Genomic DNA, 8,541 nt, shown 5'->3' with positions numbered 1-8,541 from the left:
GCAAAAATGGCAAACAATTCCAAGGAATTGAAACAGTGGGAACCGGTTCTCAACAAGAACCGGTTTTCGATACCCATCCCTATTTATGAGCAGTCAGCACTCAGCTACAATGCTGCACTTCATGCAGGAGTTTTCTGCACTGTGGCTGAACCTAGTATGGACATGTAAACATGAAATGTCCTAGCTGACCTAGAAGTGTCAGAGCAGTTTACACAAACAAATGAGATGCAGTGACCTTGAACCACGAAGGACAAGAATTTCTCTGCCACTGTTTTTGTCATTTTATTCTCTGTTTTCTTCTTATGAATCAAATATTTCCCCTAAACCTCCTGAGATGTACGTGAAATTCACAGACATACAGCTGCTTGTTGGACCTAGCCCGGAGCTCATTGTGAAGTGTTTATTCTATGTAGGCACGTCCAGCATAAATAATTAAAAACAAGGGGTTCAAGTAGTTAAAATGTATGAGGTGTTAGCCTGAATATAATGAGAAATTAGGATCTGAATAGTGATGTATTCTGAAATGCAACAGTAACAGCTGATGTGGCAAATTCAGAATATGTTGCCCACAGCAACAATTCATTTTTTTAAATGTAAGGAAAACAAACTTTCAGTGTGTTATGTTTGGTTTCTTTCCCAAAGTTGGAATTATCTGCACATCTAATACAAGCAAAACATAGAAAAACACCAAATTCCTTTCTGTCATGATCTGCAGAGTACAGAGCACAAATATGGTGGTTTGTGAGGACCCAAGCACAGATATATGCAGATGCAAACTGGAGTAAAAAAAAGCAACCCATTTAGTAGGCAGTAAAAAAGAAAGGTGACATAAAATCCAAAAGAAAAGAAATAATTCCTAGTAACAGAAACCTATACAGGGGAAAGAACTAGGACCACTGACTTACAGGTAGGGATGGGTACCGGTTTCCGGTGCCATCTGACATAAACGGTAGTAACCAGACCGAAAAGCAGCGCACATTTCGGTGCTTTATTTCGGTGCTTTTTTTTCTTGAGATGTCATACACTTTGGATTCTAGCCAATCATTTTACCTTTACAAGGATAGTAGGTGGGCCCAGGTATGTACGTTCTTTTAGAGCAGAGCTACATATTAAAAATGCCCAAGGCAAAGCGGTCAAAAGTCTGGCTGTACTTCACAGCAAAAGATGCAAACTCAGCAGCCTGCAACAAGTGCTTTAAGCCCCACGCCCCCGGTACCGCGAGCAAAAAGGAGGCGATCACGTTTAATCGGTTATAAGACGGGGTGAGAAATATAAGTCCAGACATGTGTGGTATCCACAGAAACCTCTGAATCTCAGCTAAAATGTCATATAAACCATTTCTACAACCACCAAACTCACCGAAAACAAGCCATGATTAAACGAGCAGTTACATGAATGCGCACAAGTCCGCTAAACAAACAAGGTGAACCAGAAATTCTCCAGACTTCATGTAACCGTCTAAAGAAAAGCTGGTTATCTTCCAGAGCTATCACCAATTCCAAACACCAAGTTTCACCACACTCTGACCAAAATTCACTGAATGAGCCGCAAAAGAAGACCACAAAAACACACAGCGGCGCAAATGCGCTAAGACAGAAATTGGCTTACCGTCCAGATTTCCTCCGTTATTTTCGCTGGTAGCCGGTAGCCATGTGATTATCAGCAGTTACCACGCCTACCTAGCTGCATCAGAGTAGTTTTCTGTCAACAACCTCCATTTTAGACCCACCTATAGACACGTGACTGGACAGACGTCACACGCAGTAAATTTGGGCCCACGTGGGTTTTGGCATTACAACGTCTGATTGGTTGACGTAACGTGAACGTGGCATCATTACTGTGACTCTATTGGCTCAAACAATTAAAAAGAGGTGTCAATCATGCAAATTGACCAAAAGAAACCAAAGTTACAGCCCCTCAGAGTTTAAAGGGCCAGAGGCCAATTAAGCGCTCCATGGCAGAAAAGGCCCATTACCATGTAAATGTGTGGTTAATTCTTCAAAAACGCATTTTTAAAAAAGCATTTTTAGGCATGTTAATAAAATTAATTAATGACTGCTCTTAAATACCTAAAAAAATCAACTGGCATGGTGTCCAATTGTGTGCAAGAACTGGACATTTTTGTACAACGTCTGGATATTCATGTATTGACAGCGCTGTAATTTTTCACTGTTTCACTTTAAAAACATAAATCTTTGCACAGATGATGTTTATATGTTGTTACGGTTCTTATCATTTTGCAGAAAAAAAGAGACTGCTAAAAATAAAAACATGAGAGGTTTTTGGACGAAGTTTGTGTTCTCCATTCTTTAAGCACCGGTTCGAGCACCGGTTCGAGCACCGTTTAAGCACCGGCACCGTTTCAAAAGTACCGATTTGGCACCGGTATTGGATAAAACCTAAACGATACCCATCCCTACTTACAGGACACAGTAGGAACAACACACAGACACAAGAGTAAGTTGAACAGAACACAAGAGAAAACTAAATAAGACAAGAGACTAACTAGAAACATGAATAAGAGAACTGGGAAACAGACCCAGGACCAGGACACTTTCCTCTTAGTATGGTACGTTACTATCAACATCAGCAGTAGACGTCACGTGGATTAGCTTTTATGGGAAGAATTCAGATTCCTCTCACATGGAACTGACCAGACTCCTATTTGCATTAATGAAGGTGTTTACTATAAAAACTGGAAAGTAGTTATTTTCTAACACAATTAATAAAAGCTGTAATCAGAGCAAATTGCTTTAAAAGCCAAAAGCTTGTCTCCCTGTAAGTAGAAATTCTTATTAAAAGTCATAAAAATCATACTTCTAAAATACAAAAACCTCTAAAAATAGATTTACCTGTATTTCTAGATTCAGTGGGATTTGCATTTTCCCAGAATACTTTTGTTATTTGTGTCAATAAAATTAGCTTTAATCATTAAGAATTGCAAACTTGGCCCATGAGTAATCATGCTTTTAATCTCAGTATCAAACTCATTCATCAGTAATTATCAGTACATTCAAATTTAATGGATGTCATTGAAGAACATGACATCAAAACCTGACACAGAGGTGAGCAGCAAAATCCAAATTAAGTTCTGCAAAAAAAATCCAACAAGTAAACATAATAATTGGAAAAAGATAAATGAAAAGCAAAAAGACTCACAAGGAGATCAGAAGCAGACAGGAAAACACAGGACAGGAGGTGGATTAATAATAATAATAATACTAATAATAATAATAATAATAAAATGTATTAAATAAAATAATACATTTTATTTAAGAAAGCGGCTTTCAAAACACTCAAGGACACTGTACACAAGCAATAACAATTAATCAAGAAAACATAAAAAACTGAAGGAAAATAAGTTTCAATGTAGGGTCAGCATCCTCTGCTTTACAAAAAGCTGACACTAATTTACGCTGAGTCTGGAAACAAACATGTCTACCTGGAAACAAACATGTCTACCTGCAAACAAAAAGTGTAAATAGAATGGCATTTATGGGGTACTTTTCCAGTTTAATCTGAACGCTCAAACAATCTTATATTACAGCGCTCAGTGTCTGACTACGGTGCTTCTATCAACCAGATGCACATGGTTGTAGTTCATTATCTTGCCTACATGCAGTCTGCATGCAGCCTGTAAGAGCTGGGGTGTCAACATGCATAGACGCCAGTGTCAATATGGATCTGTTAAAAAGGCTGCTGGTGGGAGCCACAGCTGGACTGCTCTTTACTGAAATTTAAGGAATCAGCAACCAAAGTGCTCCTGAGATGAAAGTCCCAGTTAAACAGATGTTTGGTGCAAACAGATGGAGCAGCCAGATGGCTGACTCCTCATGTGTACTGATCTGTTTCTCACTAGTTAACCAACTGCTAATTTGAAAACATGCCGTTTGAAATGTGGCCAAAGGATAATTCAAGTGGAGCTGAGTGAAGGAACTGAATGAGAAAGTGACACCGTCTTACTGCAGTGATTCCATCCATGAGGAATAACGCTTGCATGCATTCTAGATGCAATTTTAGGACAACACAGCAGAATAATGACCCAAATAACAAAGCACACAAAGCAACAGATGTGTTTAAACAGGAATGATCCATATTCACACAAGACGTGAGAAAAGACCAAGCCTGCACATGTCTGAGTTTTCAGGCATTAAGTGGCATAAATCATCTGTCAAGAAAGTTAAATATGGATTTGAAAGGGTTTTAAAGTTATGCACTATGATGGAGTTTTTAAACACAGTTTTAGGCTTGAATTTGGCTGAAGGTCAGGGGTTATCAGAATAAGGGGTAGATTGTATGGTATGTAAAAGATGGATACAGCCAGTGTGATGCCATCTATCAAGCTGAGCGTTGCTTCTGTCATCATCATGTTTTGAAACCAGATGTGATGAACGAGGGGCGGCTCTTACTGGAAAACCAAGAACCACTTATTTATAAGATAGGCCCACCCTAAAACATGCCCTCCTTTATCAAATGCTAAACACTCATACAGACCACATATTACAAAATCATGACTTATAGAAAGCGACTGAGACCATAAACTTATCTGAAAGTGTTTGGTCCAGTCACAGTTCAAGGCAGCACAGAGTCATTTCCCCACTGATTTGTAATACTAGGTGGGGAAGAAGAACTCAATTTCAAACTTCCAGTGGTAAAATGCTCATTGACTTTGCTATGACATTCTGATATGCTTGTCCCAAAGTTATCCCAGATGTGTGTAAAAAATAAATAGAAACAGAATAAAATGCAATCTCAAAGACTCATATTTCATATACAATAGAACACAGAAAACAGAACAAAAGCTTAAAGTGAGAAAGTGCACCATTTAAAAAAAGACTGGTGCATTTAAAAAGAAAGTAAATGGTACGAAAAAGAAACAATTTGCAACTAATTAGCTTGATTGTTAACTTTTCATTAACATGATTGGATATAAAAAGAGCTTTTTAAAAGAGGCAGTTTCTCAGAAGTAAAGATAGTAAAAGACTCAACTATTCACAATGTGGGTTAAAAATATATATATATGAAAAATTACACTGTGACAGTTAAACATCTATATCAGTTACAGTTAATTAAATATCAGAAGTCAGTTAAATGCCTTCAGGGTTGAATGTTTTTGACATTTACGTTACAGCCTGATTAACACTGTTCACTTCCTCAGTCTCCTATTTTCATTTTTGCCAGCTAAAGAAAATGTTATACAGAGTCAGTTTCCCCCTCTGGAAGAGCGTAGTTTTCATGCACAACAACCAGCGATGTGAAGCCAAGTGCTCAGTCATCACCCTAACAGGGACCCCCTCATCCAGCCAGCCTGTTCCCTCCCAATTAGCAGCATCTTTGCCTCAAGTCACTCTGTCAGCTCCAATCAAGGCAGCCCGTCTTCTCAGAGATGACTGAACATCCAGCTCGCCACCTCAAGGCTGGGCTCCAAGGACGAACGAGCCAACACGTCAAGAAGTCATGAGAATGGATAAAAGTGAAGAAAACATGGGGAAATTACTAAAAGCCTAAATATGTTTCTTTTTATCCATGTGTGTTCCATCTCTGATGCCAAGAGTCATTCATTTTTAACAGGACTGGGAATTTTTGGAAGTTATAGCTGTAAAACTGTAGTTCATTATCTTTTTAACACTATTGTTTTGTTAGACATGATGCTTGTGTAGATCAGATGAATTTTACAGCTTCAGCGTTAAGTAATCTATGCTTTATTTCCGATTACTTATAACTTATCCCTAATATGTTTTGCATGACATTAGTTAAGTGGTCTAGCGGGGTGAGCAGTGATCTTTCACTCCCAGTTGAGCTGTAAATTAAATCACAGTGTTGTGGCATGTTTGCACGTGTAGTTTGAGTAGCATACAGGGGAAAATGTGCTTAAAAATAACTGGAACAAAGTTTCGAGACTTCTAACACAGTTTTAATCAGATTTGATTAATGCAGTTTTTTAAGCAGTTATATTCCTGTGACAGTTAAGATGAAAGTTATGACTCCTGCTCTGTTTATTTTGCTATTAGCACAGTTTAACCACCAAAGGATTTCCACAATGGCTTCTGAGTGCTGAAACTTGCTTCAAGAAGGACTTTGGTATATACAAATGCAATATGTATGATAACTCTGTTTACCCTGATAGCCAGGTATTAGAGTGGGATTTGGCAGGTTGGGGAAGCCTGAAGCTGTATTTAAAATTTGAGAAAATCATGTCTGGATGCTTTTCATGGCTGCTCTTTCTCATACAGCAGGGAACATCTGGCTTCACATGCTTTCTCATTACTGGAAATACTCCCCCACTCACTAGGTGCAAATGAACGACATAATCAGCAGCGCTACTCACATATCGACACAATCCAACATCACACTGGCTTTTTACTATGGTTACGGGGCAATTAATCTTCATCCAACATTTACAGTCTGACGTTCATCTCTGGCAGATGACGTGTCAAAAATTTCAACGCATGTGTGAAAGCAGACTTTCAGCGAGTGTGAAAAACATAAGCTCTGGTTTGATCAGCTGACCTGCGCTGATGCTGGCTCAGGTGTTTACTGCTCTGTGGATTTACCAGCTGCACTCTACAAGACAATTATCAGCAGATATTACAACTGTTATATATAGATATGTGCTATTATGGCTGCTTCAGGTGCCTAGCTATAAAATAAAAGTATAAAGTTTGGCACACTTTATAATCAAAACCATTAACAGACTAAAACTCAGACTGATGACTACTAACCTAACAGTAGCCCACCCTGCATTAGGTCAAGTTATATTTATTTTAAAGTACAACACCGTATGTCAAACAAAAAAATTGTTCCCTATTCTCACAGAGAAAGAAACATACTCACACTAATAAAGTGGCTGGCTTATTAAAAGTCTAAACTTACACCATTGCTTTTTCAATTTTTTGTTCTTTTTCCATCTTTAAGATTAAAGTTGTCAGACTATGTCTGTGAAGGTTCTCAGTCATCCAGGTCATCGTAGTCTAACGAGCTTGGAAAGAAAAGGACTAATTTAAGTTTCTTGAAGACGTTTCATCTCTCATCTGAGAAGCTTCTTCAGTTCTAAGAGCAACTGAGACAGAGATGTTCACATGTTGAACAGAGAAGACAGATGATGTGAAAGACTGAGCGACCATCTTTGAACAGAGGCGGAGGCTTACGACACCAACTGTCTGCCATCTATAATCCTGTTTTGAGATCGCCTCCCAGACGCCTTAACGCCCACTCACATCCTGGACCATCTGATCTCAGGAAATTACATGAGAGGGTGGGGCTAGGTTTCACCAATGGGTTCACCTGAAACCTTGGCTGATTGTGACCCACACCCATTTTCACACCTTGGCTCATGTGATTAGGTAGAGGATCAATAGGAGGTCTATGACCTGCTAGGGGACACTCCCATAGGCATAAAATCTGGGACTCCACCAATTGCTCTTAGAACTGAAGAAGCTTCTCGGATGAGAGGTGAAACGTCTTCAAGCAACTTAAAGAAGTCCAGACGCTTTTCTTTCCAAGCTCCTTATAAAATTGTCAGGCATTTAACTGTATTAATAAAGTTTTTTGACATTATTTTGTACAAAACTATCAGATTTTTGTGTCTGTTCATCAAAGGTCTTGAGCCCACATTAAATCCCAGTCATAGCTCCTTAATGCCTAATACAGTTTGCATAAAGCAACAGTGCCATCTTTGTGACTTTGTGTTTATTTAACTCACAGACATGAATGCACGTCTGGTCCTGCATGTTGGATTGTTGATTGAAACTCGCAAACACTTATCGGAAAACCTCATCGGGGCTCGGGCGGCTCAGCTGCAGCGCATTTAATAGTTTGTAAATGTAGCTGCAGACGTCATTTCGGTCCAGTCGAGGTTTCATACTGCTGTGGTGTTTATTCTTCATTACCACCCAGACAAATATATATATAAGCTATTTAGTCATCCAAACATGATCAATAGATCCAGTTTGGTGAGTGAAATCAGCTGAAAAGACTATAGCGCACGGCACTTGTATTCATGACTAGTTTCTACCAAGATCAAGTCGACTAAAGCGTGTAATCTACACACTCATTAGTTCAAAAAGCCCTTAAAACTGAACATTTGGACTTTTCTTCAGTTGAATTTTAAACTTTTTAAGTAATGTTAAAAAAATCGATTAATGCAACACGGCTCTTTGCTCTGACGGTAAGCAACCACATATTGGTTGAAATTCTATTCACGACTCTGTTACTCAAGCACAATCTACAATATATAACAAGTCATGGCACAGATCATGTAATGTGCATAATATGTCTCTTCCATTTAATTGATCGAATATTTCTATTTCTTTGAAAGAATTCAGTATTTGTGCCTGAAGCATGAGATGAAATCCATGATGCATTACTCTAATTAAAATCCGTTAGATGTGAACTTCAGCTAAGGAGTCAGAGTGACCACAGTTCACTGCTCGTGCTGTTTTTCTCTTATCTGATGAGAGGAATTCATCCTAATTAGAGGGTAGATAAAGGACATTTGTTAGACAGCATTGTGTAAGATGTTTGGACCACCGATACAGCCTG

Source organism: Oreochromis niloticus, linkage group LG18, assembly GCF_001858045.2.
Source record: "Oreochromis niloticus isolate F11D_XX linkage group LG18, O_niloticus_UMD_NMBU, whole genome shotgun sequence".
In the NCBI taxonomy this organism is placed as follows: domain Eukaryota; kingdom Metazoa; phylum Chordata; class Actinopteri; order Cichliformes; family Cichlidae; genus Oreochromis; species Oreochromis niloticus.
Note: the sequence above shows the minus strand (reverse complement) of the source record.